Source organism: Castor canadensis, chromosome 1 (assembly GCF_047511655.1).
Source record: "Castor canadensis chromosome 1, mCasCan1.hap1v2, whole genome shotgun sequence".
Classification (NCBI taxonomy): Eukaryota; Metazoa; Chordata; class Mammalia; order Rodentia; family Castoridae; genus Castor; species Castor canadensis.
In genome coordinates, this window is record NC_133386.1 from 113,766,916 (window position 1) to 113,790,415 (window position 23,500).

A 23,500-nucleotide genomic window follows, 5' to 3' on the forward strand; every position below is an offset into this window, starting at 1 on the left:
AAGCAGAGCATGAACAGACCACGCAGAAGAGAAGTTTTTGTGTGTTTTTGAGACAGGGTCTCACTATGTTGCTCAGGATGGCTTCAACCTTGTGATCCTCTGATCTCTGCCTCCTGAGTGGTAGGATTATAGGCGTGAACCACCATGCCCGAATGAAGACATACAGTGGAATTTTTAATAGCATCATGCTTTCAGACGTGTAGACTATATTTGTCATTAGAGATTACAGGTGTTGGTGACTGTACCCACCAGTGGACTTACTCTGGTTATTTTCCTTACATTTATGTTTCAGTTTGTAAATAAATTACATGCTGAATGGCAAAGATGGCAATACTTAGCCTGTATTTTTTCTAATTTAGAGAAAAGTATTAGATAATTTACCTGAAATTGATTACATTTTTCAGACAGTAGTTTCTGTTGAGCATCTAAAGAAACCAGGTGCGTCTGATATAGTATCTCTTGCTTGTCCCATTCTCTTGATTTTGCTCTAAATTCCTTTGAAAAGTAGGGAGACAAACACAAATTGAAGAACATTATTCATTTAAAGGGCTCCTTTCATTTGTGTGTCTGGGTCCTGAGGGAGAAAAAGTAAGTTCACTCTTTACCTAGTAGGAAAACAGCTAAGCAAAAATGTATCAAATCAGCATGTTGGATCTGTGACTACGACTGAGCATCCCTTATCTGAAATGCTGGGACTAGAGTGTTTCAGATTCTGGAATATTTGCCTGCACACAATGAGACACCTTAGAGATGCAACCCAAGCTGAAACACAAAATTCATTTGTTTCCCACGTACCTTACACACACTAGCTCGAAGCTAATTTTATACAATATTTTTGTGTGCCTGTGTTTTGACTTTAACTTATATGAGATCAGGTGTGGAATCTTCCACTTGTGGCATTATGCCAATATTCAATAAGGTTTGGGATTGTGGAGCTTTTGGAATTTCAAATATTACCCTACAAGATGTAAAATTTGCAGGACTTCTAAAGATAAAACCCAGGACTTCCTACAAAGTTTTTGCAATAGTATAGTTTAAGGGCTATGATTCCAGACTTTATTTTTCTCTGGTATTAAAGATATTTGGGGCAGAAATACAGTTACTTGAAGAGTATGATGGTGATACATGAAATGGGGCCAAGACAACTAGACAGGAGGAAAGACAAAGGGCAGATCTGGGGTGCAATATGAAAAGTAAGAGAAAAGCCAGACCAAAAGTTCCTAAAAGTCTCTAATCTTTGTCATTGAAAGGTGGAAAACCATTACCAGACAATAAGTAGGATAAATAGGATTGTTGGCTGGGGATGGTGGTGCTGCAGTTTAGGGTTTGAGAAGAATGAAAGAAATTGAGACCTCTATCTCAACAAATATGTCAGGCATAGTGCCTCACAGCTGTAGACCAAGCTATGTAGGAGGCATACATAGGAATATTGCTGTCTGAAGCCAACCCAGGCAAAAAGTGAGACCCTATTCAAAAAACTAACTAAAGCCGGAAGGGCTGGGGGTGTGGCTCAAAGGGGTAGAGCACCTGCCTAGCAAGCGCAAGGCTCTGAGTTCAAACCCCAGTACTGCCAATAGATAGACAGACAGACAGCAGCACTATCTATCTATAGGTGGGAAGCCCTGCTGAAGTCAGACTATAGGATTTTATAGTAGAATCCATGAGCCACTCATAACCTGCAGCAGGGATATTAAAGCATATAGCTGAAGGGGGTGCTGTTTCTCGCACTCCCTCCCTTGCTGGAGCGAGGCTTTCTCTCGTGCTCCTTGGTTATTTCAGGACCTAACTGGGTTTAACTGGGGGCGACTGGAGATTTTAGAAAAGACACAGGATAGACAGACAGACAGAAATCTGGGGTCAGGTGTGTTGTACACTCAGCTGGAAATGCACAACCCTCATTGCTTCTTTTCTCTATCTTGATTTTTTAAGGCCTTACTTCTTGTAGTTCTTTAAAATCTTGCTTCTAAAGTCTTCTTTAAAACCTTGCTTAAAACCTCTTTCCTTAGGCTCCCACTGTCCCATGTTTGCTCTTAGCTTATCTTTAGCTTAATTGCCCTTCAAGTCTTTTGCCCCTAGGCTTCCACTGTCCCATCTCTCTCAAAGCTTCAGTGCTCAAACTAGCAAACAGCAGCCACAAAACTGCACATACATAACTCTTAAGGTCTCGCCCTTAAGACTTGCACTGTGCACTGTCCCATGTTCTCTTTGGCTTTTCTTTAGCTTTCCTAAGATCTATGTATGAAGTTCTTTCTCAGCCTTGCTTTCTGTTAAAGTTCTGTTAAAGTTCTGGGTGCAGACTTTCCATCAACCCCTCTTTAACATTTTCCCTTCAACAATTCTTTTCCCTTCAGCAATTTTTCCCTTCAATAATTCTTTTCCCTTCCAAAAGCTTCCTTTACCAAAAGGCCCAAAGTAAAAGCTTCTTCCCAGTATTCAAAAGCAAAAAGTCCCCCAAAGCAAAAAGCCAAAAGCCAAGGAAAAAGTCCAAAAGCCTAAAGTAAAGCCCCAAAAAGCAAAAGCCCCTCTTCCTCCTTTAGGGGTCTTTTATAGCAGCAAACTGGGTGGAGCCACAGGAAGGGGTGTGACATTGCAACAGGAGAAACGTGTGTTCCTGCTTCTCTGAAAGCAACTTAGGAGAAGAAGCTCTTCTGCCTTTCCCTGTTTCATGGGAGGGGCTGTGCCTATCTCTGCCTACAGGTAAAAGAAATTAACTGCATCTCACCTTGCTTGTGTCCAGTTCTCATAGGCTTTAATCTGCTCCCCACATATAGGGAAGGAAAAGAGTTGGTGTTTGTTTTCTAGGCTGGAAATTTAAAAAGCTGAGAATAAGGGCATCTGTGACACAGCAAACTAAGATTTCAGACATTCTGGGTGAAATAGCGCAACTTAATTGGAGTTGCGCTATGCCTTTAAAGAAAACCCTGAAATGTCAAGTCCTGCTCTGAACACTATTGTGAGGCTTCCTTGGGATTTAAGTACCTAAGAGTTAAATGGCCATTAAAAGATTTATTAGGTATCTGCTGTAACTGACCCCAGGGGTGTCCTTCAATTTCACTCAACAGCTGCAGTTTCTTTGAACGTTTTTCGGCTCTCCCAAAATACTGATATATATAAAAGATGCATAAATCAAAGTGATGTTTTAATTCATGAAGTGCTGGAAGGGAGGAAACTGTACTCAACAGAGGATGGTTGGCAATGGTGTTTGTTACCACCATGTGCACGCCCCCGCATGCACTAGAAACTGACACCTCAGTGCCCCCCATGAAATCAATCTTTATGACGCCTGAAGAAACTAAGAAAACATATCTCACCTCTAATTTTTGGCTTACATTGCTCAGTTCAAACGGCATGTCTTCTCTGTGAGGAAATTCTTTTCGGTGAGCTTTGTTTTGCTTCATCTGATGTAATCTTAGTTTTTCAAAGTTGCTTGTTAGCTTAGAAAACTGTAATAGAAAAACACTAACATTTTACTATCAGCATTTCTTTCTAGCTTGAGCTCACCATGCTTCTTCTTGTGTATCTCTGAAAATTTAAGGCATGATGACAAAGTTCAATAAAGCTTAACTGTTCCAATTAGTGAGACAGAACCGTTTATTAAAATTAAATTACTGAAGCTGAACAGGATTTGGCCTTGATGTAAATTTGGGACTTCATTGACTTCACACTTAAATAACGATTCACTTGATAAATGTTTTGTTCAGTTTTGTCTTAACCATATATAGCAAAGTTCACAATTAAAACATTTTTTCTTACTTTTATTTAGTGCCATCTTGTGTTGACAATTTTAATTTTGGCAACTCAATATATAAAATAACCAGCTTAAGACAACATAGAAAAAAACGATGACGACGAAGCCAAGGAGGAGAGAGAGACTCAATGTGTCTGCTGCATTTCCTCCATTGCACTGGGTAGACACGTGGGCAGGTGAGCTACCCCTTGGTTTTCATCATTTAACTATCTTGTAAACAGTGGCTAATTAAAAATAATAAAATAACCAGCATAGACCTTAACCAAGAAACTGAATAGTTGATGTAAAAGGTAACACTTCTATAAGCAGCACTGAGGAAATTTCCATATATCTGCTTCCAAATGTATTTTAGTTATACTTTTTATGCTGAAATAGCTACAGGTTCCAAGGAAGTTGCAAAGTTACACAGAGAGGTTCTGGGCCCATTTCACAAGTTTCTCCACATGTGTACATCTTAATGAACTACCGTACATTATCAAACCCAACAATTTGAAATCGGTCCTATATCTGTGTGTATACCCTCGGCCATTTATCACGCGTAGAGCTGAGCGACCACAATCAAACCAAGATACAGAACTCAGGCCAGAGGTGCAGCTCAGGGGCACAGCTTACATGAGGTCAGGGGCACCAAGAGAGAGAAAGAGAGAGAGAGAGGGAGAGATAGTGAGAGAGAGATTCACAGAACTATTCTATCACCACAAAGGTCAATCTCCTGCTACCTGCTGAGAGCCACACACATCCCCCTCGTCCTCCTGCTCCTAGTTTCTGGTAACCAGTAATGTCTTTCCATTTTGGTAACTGTCATCTTGGGAATATTATAAAATAGTACATAATGTGTATATGACCCTCTGCGATTGGAGCTTTTCATTCGGCTTAATGTCCTCAAGGTCCACGCCCATATCATTAGTGATTCCTCTTTAGTGCTGAGTATTTCATTGTATGAATGCATCACAGTGTGTTTAACCATTTACATACTGAGACTTTGTTTCCAGCTTTTGCCTATTACAAATAAAGTTATGAATAATTGTGTCTACTTTATCTGATATTAAAGTAGCTACTTTTGCATTTTTTGCCTCATATGATTTCTTATGAAATGTATTTCACTTACCCTAAAATTTACCTGAACAGATTCCATTGCATGTATATACCACGGTTTGTTTACCATTCATCAGTTGTTGGGCATTTGAGTTCTTTCACTTCAGGGAAAGTATGAAGAAGCTGCTATGAACATTTACATGCAAGTTTTTGTGTGGCTATGTGCTTTCATTCCTCATGAATTTATACTTAGGAGTGGAACTGCTGCATTCTATAGGAACTCTAACTTTTGCAGAATCTGCTGAACTGTTTTCCCGAGGGGCGCCCCACTTCATATACCTGCTCACGATGTACTGGGTTGCAGTTTCCCCGTATCCTCATCAACACTTGATAATGTTTTTATTACAGCCTTCCCCAAGGTGTGCGGGGGCTTCTCACTGTGGCTCTGATTTATGTTTCCCTAATGACTAGTGGTGTTCAGTAGTTTTGCATGTGCTTATTGACCATCCATGTATCTTATTGGAGAGCTGTCTATTCAAATCTGTCTTTTTATTGTTGATCAGTGAGCTATGGCTTGGATTTGGTCAGAGTGTGTCCCACATACAAAAGCTCATTGCCGAGAATTGGTTCTCAGTGTGTGCTGTTGAGAGGTGGCGGAGCCTTTAGCAGGTAGTGCCTAACAGGTGATCTTGTCATTGGGTTGCTATACTTGGAAGGCATTATTGTAGTTTCATCAGACCCTTGTTACTTTCTGAGAGAGAGGGCTGTTATAAAAAGAGCAAGTCTGACTCCTGAGTCTCTCTAGCTTCCTGTCTTGACATGTGATTACGCTCATACAAATTCTCGCCACTGTCATGTCATCAACTGTATTCTAACAGTCAGAGGAGCCCCCACGAGGGGCCAAACAGGGAGGTTATGGGGTTTTCTGATCTAGGACTTTCAGTCTCCAAAACTGTGAGCTACATTAAACCTCTTAAAAATGCTCAGCCTCAGGTATTTTATCATAGCAACAGAAAATGAATACAAGCAGTGAATGTTATTTTTATATTATACACGATTTACAAATATTTTTTCCATTCTGTATGCTGTTTTTCATTCTGCAGATGGTGCTCTTTGAAGCTTGAAAAATTCTGACAGTCAAGTTTATCTAATATTTTTGTTGTTTGTGAATACCTAAGTAACCATTGCCTAATCCAAGGTCACAAAGGTTTGCTCCCATGTTTTCCTCTACAAATTTTATAGACTTAGCTTTTGCATTTTTATCAAGGTTTAAGGCAAGGGCCCAACCTAATTCTTTAGCATGTGGATATGTGGTTGTCCCTGTGCATTTGTTGAAGAGACTTGTCTTTTTCCACTGAATCATCCTGGAACCACTTGTGTTTTCTCTTGATTAATATTTGCATGCATATTTTTCAATCTTTTTACTTACAGCTTGCCTATTTAACTATAGTTGAAGTGAGTGTCTGGAACAGAGCATAGAGTTGGGTCATTTAAAAAATTTACTCCTCTATTACTTTATTTTAATTGGTTTATTTAGTCAATTTCTATTTAATGTAATTATTGATTTGTTAAGTTTAAGCTTGACTTTCTTGTTTTGTTTTGTTTTCTGTTTTTTCTCCTGTTTGGGATCTCTGTTTTCACTTTCTTCTTTTCCTTGGACTTTATTGTGATGTACATCTTTCTGTAGTTTTGGCGGTTGTCTTGGTATTACATGGTACTTACGTGATTTATCGCAGTCTACTGGCATTGGTATTTTCTCAATTCAAATGTAGAAATCTTACTGTTCTTTATCCTTCCAATTTATAACATAATTGTCCTAAGTATTTCCTCTACACACATTACAGACATTGTTATGCATTTTTTGGTGGTACTGGTGTTTGAACTCAGGACCACATGCTTGCTAGGCAGGTGCTCTACCACTTAAAGTCACTCTGCCAGCCCATTATAGTTTTTTTAAGCCAGCAATTTAGAAAATTAAAGAACAGAAGGCAAGTTTATTGCCATTTATTCTTGTTTTCACTTTGTCCTGTTTTCTTTTTCATTTCTGATGTCTCAAGATTCCTTCTTTATCATTTCTTTTCTGTAAAGAGAACTTCCTTTTAGCCATTGTTTTAGGATAAGTCTTCTGGTGACAAATGCTCTCAGTTTTACTTCTTTTGACAATGTCTTGATTTCTCCTTCATTCCTAAAGGATATTTTTGCTGAACATAGCATTCTTGGTTGATAATTCTGTTTTTCAGCTCTTGAAATACATTGTGCCACTTCCTTGGCCTCCATGATTTGGGATGTGAAATCTATGCGCATAAGTAAGATGTCATTTCTCTCTTGCTGCCTCCAAGGCTTATTATTTGTTTTTGTTTTGGGAACTTTGACTGTAGTGTGTTTGCCATACATTTCCTTGGGTTTATCCTGTTGGAGGTTGACTCAGCGTCTTGAATCTATAGGTTTCCATTTTTGCCAAATTTTGGAACTTTATAGGCATTATTTCAATACTTTTTTTACCCCCTTTCTCCTCTCCTTCTGGGATTCGATGACATGAATTTTAGTCTTTCTATTGCTCACATCAGGCAGTTTCTCTTGTACTATCTATGAAGTAATGGATCTTTTCCTTTTCTTCTCTATCTTACTTCTGAGCCCTTCCACTGAATTTTTAGTTAGATTATTGTATTTTTCAGTTATAAAGTATCATTTCTTTTCTAGAATTTTCTAATTTTTCCCTAATTTCAAGCATGTTTTTAATTGCTCATTGAAGCATTTTTATAATATCTGCTTTAAAGTCCTCATCTTTCATTTACTTCTTACATCTGTGCTACCTTGGCACTGGCATCTGTTGGTTATGCTTTCTCATTAAAGATCTTCCTGTTTCTTGCTATCATAATAGACCTCCTACTGAAACATGGATATTTGGGGATATTATGTCATGAGACTCTGAGTTTTAATTAAATATTGTGTTTTAGCAGGTCTTTTCTGACAAATCTTGGCAGGGAAAATGGAGGGCCGTCTCGTTACTACCACATGGCAGTGGAGGTCCAGAGCTTAACTTGCCTTCAGTTGGTACCTAGGGTCAGGTGCTCCTTATTGCCACTGAGTAGGAGTTTGGCCTCCCCCCAGGTCTTTGGCTGACATTGCTGTAACTGGAGGGGCATGGATGCCTTGTCACTGCTTCTCACGTGGCTTTCAGTGATACTGTAGTGGAGGTGGGGAATGGCCTTGTTACTACTATGCTTTGGAGACCCTCCTCAAGGCTTCCTCTGATACCACCTTAGAGAGTAAGGGGAGAGGCAGCTCATTACAAAATGGCTGGCATATAAACCCAGGCTCCACATGGTTCTCACTGATCCCATTGGCTAGGGAAGGCCTTGTCTCCCTACCCAGTCTTCCAGGCACCTCTCAAGCAGAGGGCCTGGGCTACCTTGTTCTAGCTTGGAGAGGGTGGAAGTCCACTGCTAAATTGGTAGAGGTAGGGTTATATTTTTTTCTGTGGTGTTTGGCTGGAGCAGAGTGGTTATTATCTACAAATGTTTTATCTTTTTAGACATCTCCTTCTTGGTCTTTTGGCTAGAGACAACAGACCTTCTTTAGGGCTCTTTTTGTGAATTTGTTTGTACCTACTGATGTGTCTCGGTTGCTTACTTCTGTGTTAAGCAGTCTGGAGTGTGTGAAACAAAAAGAAAATCCCAGTGAACTCACCCCCGTGTCATTGTTTTGGTTCCTAAGGTTCCTAAACAGTCTGTCCCTTCTTTCCACTTTCTACTGTCTTCTTATGTTGTTTAATAAATAATGTGTAGGATTTTTAACTGCATTTATCAGGAAGATAGAGAAAAGTACATCTAGTTGTCTTTTCAGAAGCAGAAGTCTCAAATACAAGTATACATTGTATTTGATATTTATTTATATTACTGATTTATTTATGTTATCTGTAGAAAAAAACAGTTGATTGACTTAAAATTTTAAATGCTTGAAACTTGGCTAGGAAAACACTGTATGTAGTTTAATAATCCAACCTGCAGTTTAGTGGCAGTTAACTGAATTGCAGGTGAAATGTCTAGAAAGATTAAGCTAGTCTCAGAAGATCATACCAATTAAGTGACATCCAGTGCTTTATATTCCAGTCTTAATGGATGAATCTCTTCCCTGAAAATGTACTTATAGAGGAGCACTACTTTGGGCTTCTTTATCTAGATTCTCACATGTGAAATCTTCGCAGTCCAAGAGAAGTTGGTTATAAAGTGTAATTTCATAACCAAACCATATTCCCCATTTTGATTCACTTACTAGGTTAAGCAACGATACAGCATCTGCATCTGAGATGCTCAGGTGATTACTGCCCTGTGTGATACCTGAAGGAGAGGAGGTGACCTTGCCAGCACAGTGGGAAGCTACAGGGATGAGTAAGACAGAAATCAGTATCTGTCACGTGCTGCAGCACAAGCATGGTCACCTATGAACTACCCCACCAAGTAAAGCCAGTTTTATTCTTTCAATTACCTATTTCATAACAGCAAACTTACATATTTTAAACTGCTGTAGAATAAAGGGCATTTCTATTAGGTAGCAATAATCACAAAAGCTAATTGCTTTTTGTTGTTGTCATATAGCTAAGGATTATAATTTAATTAATAAGTAAGTCTACGGAGAAACAGAAAGCTGTTTATCTAGCAGTGTAATAACAGCGAAGGGTACAGAAGACAGATGGAGCTAACAATCTAGTAAGAGAGAAAAAATTAGCATACATAAAATAGCAAAAGACAGGGTTGAATGTGATTAAAATACAAGGACTTTTGCTTGCATTAAAAACAAGCAGCTTAAATAAAATTAAGACAGTTTTACAGGCCAAAGTATACATCAATGCATAATATTAAATTTTAATACGTTTTCTTACTTGAGCTTTTAGGGTTTGTAGTTGTCCTTCATAATTCTGAGTCATTGCCAAATTACATTTTTCTAGACTGTCCAACTTCTGTCGAAGTAATCCCACCTACATTAAAAATCATATTTAATTTTGGTTTTTCTAAATTTTGCCTGACAAAATCAGATGTACAGAAGAGAAACACAATACATATAAAATCGTGTGCCAAACCAAGAATAAATATTTGTGCTGTGGTTCTTAAAATAGCTATTAATAATTAAATTCACAAAATCCAAACACCACTAGCACTATTCTTCGAGGTACGCATTAGGACAGTGCATGTGGCTGCTGAACAAAAGATCCTTATCACTAACATGTTTTAAATGAAGAGTTAGAATTTACTTTGCACTGTCTTTTGGGGAAGCTATGTCATCCTCACTCAGGCAAAACTTCTACTAGCATAATTCATTTTTTTTTTCTTTTTAGGCTCCACTGTCTGCAAGGCCAGCTCTGCTTTAGTGGGTACCATGAAGAGCAGTTGTTAAGGATTTGGCTTATTGAATTTGTCTACTTAATTATAGGGAAGCCATGTGTTTACATGCCTGTGTCATTACGGAATTGAAGTGACAGAATAAGTCCTTGCATATGCCAGGACTGGTGGCCTGCCTTGATTGTGAAGGGAAACTAGATAACATTGACTGAAGCAACCAGGAACATAGCTAGCAATGCCAAAAACTCAGTTCCACCAAAAAGCCAATAAAGGTAGAAATATGGCTGATAAGTATGTTAACTGATGATGTTTTAATATATGATTAGTAAACATTTCTCTTATGCCTCATCCAAAAGAAAAATCCAGAGACATGAAGTCCACGTTAACTAAGCCTGATGATTTTCCAGGACTCTGTAGGTCAGAGAGCTTTCACACTCATTCTTCTAGAGGCAGCAGATTGGCAGTGACCAGCCCTGCAGCAGCTGGGGGCACTCCCTCAGTGGGCGCTTCAGGCACACACGGACACACATTTTCCAAGTCTGGTCTCCTCTGTTCTACAATCACTTCTTTCTTTTTTAAATACTACCTATCTATTTATTTGTTATTTATGTGTTGTACTGGGGTTTGAACTCAGGGCCTTGCACTTGCTAGGTAAGTGCTCTACCATTGAGCCATGCCCCAGCTCCTACAATCAATTCTTGACATCTAATTTTCAGGAAATATTCTTCTACCAGAATAGAAGAGGTAAATAATGCCTTGAACTCTGCTTTAACAAAGACATGGTTTTGTCTACTTTCGACCACTTCTTTATTTCTATAGCAGTAAAATAATTCAAACAATATTTGTTTCACATGTATATTAAGTTTTTACTTTTATAGATAGCACACACACTATAGCTCTGTCTTTACCAGTAAATGTCTATGGACTGATTTGATATCATACCTGTAATATATTACTGGCTGACAGAATTTTAAATGATAAATGTTTAATGTCGATGCCTAAGAAAAGTATCCATAGTGGAAAACGTAGCCTGGTGGGTAAACACCATTTGAGAGAGTCTGACAGGCTGTACTTCATTGACACGGGAAGTTGGTACCTCTTGGCCTTTCTGATCCAAGCACGTCTGTGCATTTGCCAGCTCTTGATCGCGAAGGTCCAGTCGTGTCTCCAAAGCCCGCATCTTCCTTTCCCAGTCCAATTTTTTGTTGCTTACCATAATGTCAATTTGTTCCATTAGTTCCTGAAGCTCAGCCTCACAAGGGGACGCTCTGGCAATTATAGAAAAGCAGAATACATTTTAAAAGAATGAAATGTGAGGGCAAGAAAAGTTACTATACTTCATAGCTCGGTCATTTCCTCAAGTTGTTCAATTATTTAGGAAAAAGTCCAAAAGCTAGATATTTTTAAATTAAAACTAAAAGTAATTTCAGAACTAATAGTGTACACACACTTAATTTTAAAAAATAACCTTTTTTTAGAGTGGGCTAATTGTAGGGAATATGCTAATTCTGAAAAAATGATTAAGCTTTAGTATAAGGATTAATGCTCTTACAAGTAAGTACATGTGTACTGACCTGCATCATAACTGGAGGAGGACTGACAGAAGCAAACTGGGTGTCAGTCATGCCTGTGAGGGACAGGAAAGCAAGTCTAATCTAGGTAGGACCAGATCCCAGAGGACAAGTGGGCTACAGTGCTGCTCCTCAAAGAGGGGAACTCAGTGGGCTGTCTGTTAGAAAAAATCGTTTGGACATGGTCATCACAGCCTAAGTTTAAGGCATTGGGCACTAAAAGCCACATGGGTGACAACATCTGGGTCTAAGGAGGTCACAGAGAGGACTCCAGAAAGGAAAGTGGGCAAGAAGACAGACTGCTAGGTGCTCCCAGTGCAGGGTTCTCCTTCAAACAAGTGGAGACCTTCCCTAGGGAGCTGGACATGTGAGGGACACACCAACGCCCACATTAGGTAAGTGGGTCATTTCAGTGGAGATGATCAGGCTTCTAGTATATTTATGTAGCAGGGAGGGTAAGAGGAAGAGGCAGGTGTAAAAGGACATCGCCTCCATTTACTTTTACTAAATCAGAACTTTAGGGCTAATGAAAGATCATTTAGCAATTTGAAAAACGGAGGCCCAAGAATATACAGCTAATTGGTGGAGAGGTCAGATCCAAGGAAGTTCCTTGCCATCTTACATGCCCTCCCATGTAGTACACAGTAAAAGATGCTTGACAAAAGAGTACAAGTTCACTCGATTGCAGTATGGGTTAGAAAGAGATGTCATAACTCAACGACTGCGAATCTTCAGCATCACTCTAAACACCCAGAGCTGACCTAACAAGGGATGTTGATTTAGCTCTGATATCAGAGAGGTTTTAAGTTGACAGTACCATGCTGAAATCCTCTATAGTAGTCCTGGACTAAGGCCCAAAGTCTCTTGCAATTTATACTTAAAAACTCAAAACAAATCTGAGGAAAAAAGTGTACTAATTCCTCAATAAATAACTTGATTGAATTTTAATTGGAGTTATGATGTAAAGAAAAAAAGCAGAACCATGGCCTTATGGTTTCACACCATTTTTCTTTTTCAAAATAACATGTAAAGAAATTTTGTTTTTCTGCTTGTGTAAGCTCTAAGAAAAAAAGGACTATATTAGTCCAGTTCATCACTCTTACCAGAGCCTCGCACCCTGCTCCAGCACTTAGTGGATGCTCAGTATGTGCTGAAGAATAAATGAGTTCCTTTTATTGCTATCTCCTTGGCTTACAGGAATACACCATGTTCACAGAATTAAAATATAGGCCCCAAATAGTATGGGAATTATGCACTTAGATGAACGAATGTTTATTTTCTGGTTATGGCTATTGTATGCAAAATTTACATGAACTCTCTGCATCACACCACTTGAACCATTCCCTATCCCTATTTTTGCTTTTAGTTATTTTCCAGATAGGGTCCTCCATTTTTCCTGGGACCACAATCCTTCTACCTATATGCCTTCTGTGTAGCTAGGATTGCAAGCATGCATCAGTATGCCTGGCTTATTTGTTGAGATGGGATCTTGCTAATTTTTTTTTGCCCCAGCTGGCTTTGTACCATGTTCCTTCTGATCTCTGTCTCCCAAGTAGCTGGGATTATAGATGAGTGCCAGTAAACCTGGCCTTTTCTCACAAATATTTCTTTAAACAATCATCTATCATATACAACTGATGAGATTCAGTATGATAGGACTCTGATGCATGCCAAGGTTTGTGATCTTTTACAACTTCACTACAAAGAGGTCACCCACCTGGTATGTGTTCTCCCATTAATATGCAACTATTATCTGAGACTGCCTCTAGGTAGCAATGAGTTTCTCTTTTATACTAAAGAGAACCTAGGACCACCTACTAGTGCTAATTCCATCTAATGAGACCGTTCAAGCCTTTTCAACAGAGTAGATCTTAAAGTACTTGAATACAGTCATCAGTGTCCTGAAGACTTTTCTGTGTACCTTGTCTTCTGCATTTCAATGCTAAAGTCTGAATGTGCAGATGAACCATCAGTGAAGTCCACAGCACTTATCCCAGAGCAGTCAAGATGTTGGAACAATTGGAGGAGGACAACTCGGTTCCCCAAACCAATCTCACAGGCTACCCTGCTCTGGGGATCCTGTCTCCAGCTTCCCTATCCCAATGGCTCCTGATCACTGTAGACCTGAGGCTTTCCTTTTCCCTATTCAAAGCCTTCCCACTCCCCTGTCATGGAGTTTCTGCAAATAAAGAGGATAGGGGGGGATTCCCTTTTAGGTAAGCTCTGAAGAAACAGTCTTTGCTTATTCTCATAAACAATGAGATATTATTTGTAAAAATCTTTATTCCTTTGACTGTTCCTAGAGCCTTTTTCTAGAGATAATCACTAGCAGTTCATCTGTCTCATTATCATTAATATTTGCTGCTAAATTTTGTGAGTTTTAAAATAAAATTTAAAAAGGCTTGGTTTAGTCTTCACATAGCTGGGAATTGATATTTTTTGTTTGTTTGCTACTTCCTTTAGTGAAATGCAAACTCATATTCTGCCGAGTATTTTTCCTCTACTTCTTCTCATGGATCTTTGCAACATCCCCATAAAGTTAGGTATTATTTTTTCAATTTTAGAAAAGTTGATTGAGGAGTTAAAAAAGAAGAAAAAAGTTTTCTGAGATTTCCCGCTTTGGAGACTTGGTAGACAGTGTCTGCTTAGATATGCAAATCCTTGTCCTCACTTTGGAAGCAGTTCACTAAAGAAGGGTCCTGGAGTCAGGCCAAATCCTTCTGCACTGATCTTTTAATGCATGGAGACATAGGAAGGAGGCACAAAGACTTGCAGGGTGACAGACTAGTCTGAGGAACCTAGAATCAAAACATCAGGATATGAACTTTGGGTCTGGAAGGAGAAAATGATGATGTAAATGGAGGTAGTAGTGACAAGTATGTTGGAAGGGTGCAGGGAAATGGAAGAGAAAGTCACATGCCAGATGGGTGTGGTGGACTACACCTATAACTGCAGCACTCAGGAGGCTGAGGCAGGATTGTGAATTTGAGAACAGCTTGAACTACTGTCTCAAAACACTGACAAAAAAAAAAAAAGAAAAGGAAAAAGAAAGAAAACACGGTGGTTGTTAGCCCATTTTTAAATTGGGTTGTTCGATATTTTTTTTGCTATTATATTGTTTGAGCTCCTTATGCACTGTAGATATTAGCACTTCTTTGATCTGTTATTCCCTTTGTTGTACCGAAACTTTTTAGCTTGAAATAATCCCACTGGTCACTCTTTTGCTTGCCTGTTTGTTTTCTGTGCATTTGGGGACATGCCTGGAAAGTAATTTGCCAAGGTCAACGTCCCAAGGCATCTCATCTCTCCTATGTTCTCTTCTTTATTTTTGAAGCTTTGGGTCTGACACATAAGTCTGTAATCCAGTTTGAGTGGATGTTTTTATCTGGTGAGAGACCAGAATCTAGTTTCATTCTGCTGCATGTGGATATCCAGTTTTCCCAGCACCACTTATTTGAAAGACTATTCTTTTCCCAGTGTGTTGTCAAAAAAGCAATTGGCTGTAAGTGCATGGTGTTATCTGGGTCTGTCTCCCCTGTTCTGGTTTGTGTGTCTTTCTTTACACCAATGCTATGCTGTTTGATTACCATACCTTTGTAGTGTGTTTTGAAGTCAGGTAGTATAATGCTTTTTGCTCTGTTCTTTATGCTCAGTATTGCTTTGGCTACTTGGGGTCTCATCCCAATGAGAATGTTTTACCAAGAAGACCAAAAAATAACAAGTGCTAACAAGGATGTGAAGAAAGACAACCTCTTTGGTTTCTTTGTGGGAATGTAAATTAGTATAGTCACGATGGAGAATAGTATGGAGGGTTCTCAAAAAACAGAACACAGAACTACCGTATGATCCAGCAATCCTACTGCTGAAACCAACAGTAGTGTCAAAAAGGCACACTCCCATGTTTATTATTATTCACAAAGTCCAGGATATGGAATCAACCTAAATGCCTACCAGCTGACTAATGGATAAAGAAAATGTGGTCCATGTACACAATGGAATATTACTCAGCCATAAACAATTACGAAGTCCTGTCTCATCATAAATCAATCATAAAAATTTAATGTGACAGATACGCTAATTACTGAGTTGATCCCCACCTACTATATATATGAGTCAAAACATCACAATGTACCTCATAAACGTACAAATGTTATACATAAGCAAAAATTAATAAATTTGAAAAAAGAGCCAGGTTAAGACACATGGACATATTTAGAGGTGACCCAGTGCAATTCTGTGGATGGTAAGCTCTTACCCCAAAGTCCTTTAAAATATGGGCTTATGTTCTGGTATTAAAGGAGCAGTGTTTTACCAGAAAGACCACTGTGGTGGCCATACGGTTTGTTCCAAGCTGAGAAGATTTGGAAGTGAGAGGGGCACTAATAATAACTATGCCAAGATACCAGGTAGAAATACTGATTATTCTGGGGAATCTGGGTGTAGGGTCAGCCTACTACTCAAGCCATCTAGAAAATGTGGGAAAAAAAGAAAAATTAGTTCAGTTAGGTTGAGATATGTGAACAAACGTGGGTGTGGAGCTTGGGAGATAAAAAAGGAAGTTTAACAGACAAATGTGGAAGTCATCATGGAGGGAGGGATAAGGAGAGAAGACTAGATTACTTTATGAAGTATGGAACAGTCTAACAAAACAATTTCCAAATGGCTGATGAGCAGTCTTCATCGGTCCTAGTTTTTTCAAAATCTTTCATGAAGCTCATTTAAAAATATTATATACTTATTCACCTTAGTTAACAGGATATGCTACATATAATTTAACTTTTCCATGGAGGTTCACTGACCCTGCTCTACCCATCAAATCCTGCACCACACCAGAGACTCCAGGAGAAGTCCCAATGCCCATCTGCAGAGCAGGTCTGCTTGTAACTGTCTCTCCACAACAGTGAAATCAAAGATTTGTTACTTTAAGTCCTTTAGGTCACAGTTTTATGGGACACTCCTTTAAAATTAATTACTGAATCAGAGGTAAAAAATAGCTTTTCCTCAAGTACTTTTCTTATTGTTCAAAAAATGCTATTTGCTATTATCATTAGTGTTTGCTGAGTTAGCAGAGTACAGTGCCTATCTTTACTGCATACCTGAGATTGTGGCTTATATTCAGCCTATTTTCTTCTCTCGTTTGCAAGAAGCTTAATGCTAGGGATGTGAAGGAGGTCTAAACCTAACTATTCCAAAAAAAAAAAAAAAGTGTGCTTTCATGCACTTATAAAGACCTGTGCTAAAGCCTTTGTCTGAACCATGGAAGGGGACAGTACAAGAAATAACAGGCAGCACCACAGCCTACCAATGTTTTATCAGAATTACAGGCATGTGCAAATTTAAAATCTTATTTTTATGCTCTAAGAAGATAAAGATCCATTAATCCACATTACAGATAAATTCTTTCTGTAGTAACTGCTCATGTTCTGAGTAAACTTTTGGTGCACAGATGGAAGGAGAAGAGGAAACAGCAATGGTGAAATATTAGCAGGCACTAACCTCTTCCTTCAGGGGACTCTATAATTATTTAGAAGTATAAATAGCTTCACTATCCGTACAAGCTTATCTACATGAATTATTATTTCACAGTTATACATACAAACATATGGTATACTTAATAAACAAATGTTTATCAGCACATACAGCAGTTGGCTCTATCAGCCAGTCTGTGGGACAATTAAAATCCACCCCCCATCCCTTGACAGAGGTCTGTAGAATGAGACTGCAGTGTTTACATGTTAGGATAGTCATTTCACCATTTTCTATTCAAAACTGGAGCCAGCTGTTCCATTAGGCCCACACAGGGCAGAATTAGGTAAGCACTGATAGAATCTGTTTTTCTAATACTTGACTTTTTAAGAAATAAAAACTCGAAGAAACAGTGTTTTGAATGTTGGAAATTTCTAATAAACCATTCATGCCAGCTTACTGTAATAACATCTCGATCTGTATCTGCAGCCTGAGGTCCTGGGCTCCAGGCTTCTCTGTCCAACTACCAGTTTAACACTGGCAGGCCCATAGCACACGTGGAGGAACTCACATTTACGTGCTTTACAGCACACTTGACCTTCATGGCAAATCTGCTTCCATCCCATTCAGTCCACCTCTGTAATTGGCACAACTGCTACCAGTTGCTGGACATAAAAACTCTGTCTGATCATAGATTTGTGTTTCCCTAAAACCCCAAACAAGTCTCCCTGGTACTACCTCCAATATAGATCCTAAATTCTGATCACTTCTCACCCGATCCAACAATAAAACCTGGTCTGAATCATCCTTATCACTGGTCTGTTAGTTGATTACTGTTATGGTTTGAGTGTGTCTTCCAAAAGCTCATGTTGCATTTTGGTAAAGCAGAGAGGAGTGGACTCTTTTAGAGATGTGGCCTAGTGGGAGATGATCAGGTCACTGGTGGTATTACCTTAGGAGGCGAAAAATGTAGCTCTTGCAGGATGAAGCTTATTCCAGTGAGGGTAAGTTACAAAAAGAGGAAGCCCTGCTCTGAATCTCTTCAGCTTCTTGTCTCACCATGTGATCTCTTCTGCATCGTGATGACATCTGCCTGAGGCCCTCTAAGAGAGCAAACAGATTTGGCCACCTGATCTTGGACTTTCACTCTCCAAAACTAGTGGCCAAATACATATTTCTTTCTAAAGTTCCCAGCTTTAAATATTTTTATATAGCAACAGAAAATGGACTAAGTTACTCACCCATCTTTCTGTTCTTCCATATGAAGAGAACTCTAATGTCATTCAGAATGGCAATGTGCTAGCTTACAACAAACAAGCATACAAACAAATATCTAAATTTCTGGTTGGAGCTAAGCATGGCCAGGTCACATGATCTGGCCTGAGAAAGTAAGTGGGCATTGCCATAAAGGTATTTAAGAGAGGGCTGCAGTGGTTGTCAGGGATCCATGTAGCTCTTCATGCCTGCCACTTCAAGGCACGTGGGGCGTAAAAGCCTGGCAAGCTTGAGGACCTGAGTTCAAACCCTGATATTGAAAAAAAAAAAAGACATATGGGCCTGATTTCTGGTGGACAGACCTGCATTCCTTTGCTGGAGTGCCTTCTGCCACTGGGGTTTTTGCTACCAGTGTGACAGAGCAGAAGTGCCAAAGAAGTAAAGCCTTCAGGAGCAACCTTGGACAAATGGTTGCCAGTGACTGGTGTATAAATACTTGCTCCTGGTCTGGGAGAACCCTGAGGGGTGTGTTTCCCCATTAGGAGGTGGTTCGATAACATAACTGTTTCATTTCCCCAGTCTCAAATGTAGTAGGCAGAAAACTCCCCAAAGTACCAGGTCCTAATACTAAAACCAATAAATATTACCTTAGATGGAAAAAGGTCCTTTCATAAGTTAAAGATCTTTAGGTGGGGAGATTATCATAGATCATTTGGGTGGGACCTATGAGAGAGGAAGAGAAATCTATATACTGAGATATGGAGATACACAGAGATTAGAGATTTGACTGTGCTGGCATTGAGACTGGAGTGATGCATCAACAAGCCAACCACCTGAAGGTGTAGGATGCAAGATTTTTTCCCAAAGCATCTGGAAGGACTGCAGGCTCACCAACACCTTGATTTTGGCTCAGTGATAGGGAGTTCAGGCTTCTGGCATCTACCTATGAGTGAGTACATTCAGCTGTTCTAAGCTACCAAATTTGTTATAGTAGATGTAGGAAACCAATACAACACATCTTCCTATCTTACATACTTCTATCCAAACCCATCTTAGCACTGCCTTCTGTAGGAAAGCCAAATGATGGCACACACTTGTTTTTACTAGTTTTCCTTCCCCTGCTCCCTTCCTGGAAGGTAGATGTGATGTGGGAGATGGTCAGCCATATTGTAACTATAAGGTGACCACAAACAATAAAGCCACACACTGAAGGTGGTGAAAAGAGAATGGTCATCTAGACTTTATTTACAGTTAATTACTATACAGTTCTCTTACTGTATAACAGGCATCTCAAACCAAGTCTGCAATTTTTCCAGCCTTCTTTTTATTCTGATAGATAGCACTTCTTTCAGTTATTGGGCCAAAAGTCTTAGGTCCATCCTCTGCTCATCCTCTTCTCTCACATCCCATGCCCAACCCATGATCACTAATACTGTTAGCTCTTTTGTCAAAATGTACTCATGTGTCACTATCTGGATTACCTTAATACCTTAGCTTCTGCCTTTTCCACCCTTCCCGTGCTACGATCTGTCTTCCCGTAGAACCAGAGCAGGGTGGGACTGAGGACATTTAAACATTAAGTCAGAAAATGTCATTCCTTTGCTCAAAGTCCTCTAGTAACTTCACATTTTACATAGTGAAATCCAGTTTTTATCAAAGTCCTGAAGGCCCTCTAGGATTTGGCTCCATTTCTTTCTCACTCCATCTCTTGCACTTTCTCCTTTGCTTCCTTCTCTCCTTTCTGCTCCTTGAAAACAACAACTATGTTCCTGCCTCAGAACCTTTGCTGTTGCTGATTCCTCTGTCTGGAATACTGATCTACATATCCATGTCTATATCACTCACTTCTTTAGAACTTTCTTCAAATTTGCCTATCAGATTTATTAGATAACTCTTTATTCCCGTCTGTTTAATTTTTCTTCATAGCATAGCAGTTATTACCATTCCTCCTGACAAATTTTATACATACTATATAATTATCATCCACTACAACGTGTCTCCTCTCACTAAATTGTAAGCTTCATGAGGTCTCTGGCATTGTTGTGAGGCCCCTGTATCAGCCCTGAACTGCCAGCTACAAAAGAGTATGAACCATGATTTGTCTGGGTTTTGCATTATGAGCCTCAGGATCTTATTTAGAGTCTGTGTTTTAGCAGGCTTCTTCTGATTGCTCCCATAGAGCAATGGGAAATTCAGATTCTTGATTCAGCCTCTGTTGTCATTTGGCGGGAGGGATTCCTCATTACTGCTAGGTGGGGATAGGCTTCAGGCCCCACAGTAGGCCTCTGCTGATACCACCATGGCTGGGAGGAACAGAGGAACCTTATTAATTGTCATCACATGGCCTCTAACAGCACTGAGGTGGGGGGCCTAGTACAATTACTGATCAAAGTGTCTTGCTTTCCCTTGTCATTTTGGGATTGTCTGACTTGAGGCAAGACTTAGGTGTTCCAGGATCACTTGTACCTCATCTCCCATCTCAGTTTTTAACGTGAATGGATACTGACAGTATGGATCTCTGTCCAGCTATCCTTCATGAGTTAACTGTCTTGCTGATTGACATTATTTTCTTATTCTTGACCAACTGCAAGTAGCATGTACTGTTGAACGTTGTAAGATTAAAAGATTCTCTTTTACAGAAAAACTGGAAGCGATTTTGCATGGATTTTGTAGCACACCTAGCTCTCTCCTGACAGCTGGATACACTTGCATTTGTACAGATTATGGCTACTCTGCTGCACTATGGCTTGGCTGGTGGATTTCCCTATGGACAGCTATGCCAATATGCTTGTGCTCAGTAACAAAACAGCTTCATAATGTTCCCATTAAATTCAAGATATAACTTTAAAAGGTGAAAAGAGTGTATTGTGGGATGTTATTCTAGAGAGTTCATGAAAGCACACCCTCATCTGCCTTGTCTGGCCATGAAGCCATTTCTACGTAACCATGCCCTATACATTTCTCAATGGAAAAAATCAGCCCTCAATACTTCAAATATTTCTATAGAAGCTGCTCTGGGTTCTCTTCAGTTTTGCACTCTCTGATTTCATCTAAGCCTACCTCTACCTAATTCTGAACTTTTGACTCCATTCTTCTGTGGTTCTTTGAATACTGTATTTATATTTGCTCTCCCTGTTGTTTGACACTGTTCCCTTTAATGGATCATCATTCCTTCAGTTCATTCATTAAAATATATTGACTGTATGCACACACAGCTGTGTCTGGCACTCTGCTGGTCTGGTCCTGGGTATGATGGGGGAGAACAGAATTGAGGTCCCTAGAATCCACTGGCTTACAATGTTACTGGACTGACTTCACGTTCCTATTGCCACCAGAACTTGTGTCACTACTGCTCTCACCTATTTTTCTTTATGGTCTCTATCGTTTCTTTCTTTCTTCAGAAGTTTAGCTCAAGGAAGGTAAAGCTTTTTCACTAACCACTATCTAACAACTGTTCCTTTCTTCTTGGAACAGACTCACCATAAGCTTCACGTATTTTGCACTTCTCTGTTTTATCAGTGCTCTGACTAGAGGCTCAAAATGTTCCAGTGGATTCCAAGGCACCAGCAAACAAACACAGAATAGGTGTACCCAGTATCTAACATGCATGCCTAGATCTACATATACACAGTGTTTTAAAAATTTTAACTAGTAATTAATATAACAAATCATTTATAAATATTGTCCTGTAAAAACTGCATGCAAATGTATCCTTCCCAGTGGTACTTTTTAATCTTTTTCTAAACTTAATAATAACTTAGTCTCTCAAAGGAACTTTATTTCCTTCCTTCCTCCCTCTGAAGCTTCCTTCTGAATTTTTCTTTAAAAATCACTGAATTCTAATAATCAGCACTATGTGAACATTTCACAGTCTACCTACATCAGGATTTTTACCCCAGGTATATTTCACTTTGTTTCTTTACCAAGAAATTAGAAGAACTTGTTAAATTGGATTACTCAAGAGAGGAGAAGGTGTGTGTAAGGAAATGAAGAGTATGATGCAGGGAGAATAGAGAGGGTATAGTCTAGGGCATCCAGGAGTCAAGAGAATCAAGGAAATTTCAATGTGCAAAAGAATATATCATTTAAATTTATTAAAGTCTCAGTATATTGGCTTATATTAGAAAAATTAGAATTTTTACACACTGCACTTAAAACTATTTAATTCATCAAGAAACTGGTAAATAACATTGTTATTGTGAATGGATGCACCTAAGAGGGAAAGAATACTTGGGGGTTAAGAAAGATATACACAGAGAACAACAGTGGCTTAAAAGACTTTTCTGAATTCAGAAGTGAGAAGCTATGTTCTAAAACTCATCTGCCTTGATTCTTTGAAAATGAAACTTTCATGGAAGATAAGAAGAAACAGTGAATCATGCAGAAGTACCTGTATTTTTAGGAAGTGCCTGAGAAGATTCTATGAAAGGGATCAATGGCTAAGGTGTTAGTATAGAGTAAAAGATACAGAAAAAGATTCAGTAGGAAAAAAGTGAGACTTTTTGGTTAAAGATGGATGAACACACACAACTTTCTCTTTTCACAAATTCTACTAAATAAAGCATTTGGGCTGGGCATAGTGTTACCAGTAGTTGGGAGGCTGAAGGAGGAGGATTGCAGGTTCAGGGGCAGTCTGAGCTACATAATGAACACTGTCTCAAGGGAACAAATAAAACCAAACAAAATAAAAACAATAAAGCAGATGGATATTTTTAACCTGTAAGGTTAAACTGAGAAGATAAAAAATGATGGGTGTAGGCAGTGGAGAAAGTCAAGTGGCAACACACTTGCACACATGGGCAAGTGTGAGGGTGGCACTGGGAGGAAGGCTGACAAGAGGGGATGGAGGACACCTAGATCCTCTCACTGGCATTAGGCTGGAGGCATACCCTCTGGGAGAAGCTAAAACAGAGAGGCTTTGGACTGGCACAGTGAGTCTGGGCAATATGGTGAAAATTAGTGCTAGGTTAATCACACAGTGCAAGTCTAAATCCCCAGCCTCTTCTCCTCAGCTCCCAAAGTGCTAGCAACTCAAATTCTATCTCCCATGTGGCAGACTGGAAGAGGGTTTGGTGGAATCTGCTAAGCCTGAGACAAAAGACTGACAGGGAGTAACATGCAGTTCT

The 23,500-nt window shown here is 39.3% G+C and overlaps 1 pseudogene; it reads right to left on the reverse strand.

Moving 5' to 3' along the window:
* The window catches only part of LOC109679001 (deuterosome assembly protein 1-like), a 569,124-nt pseudogene that overhangs the window by 212,427 nt on the left and 333,197 nt on the right, over positions 1–23,500 (reverse strand).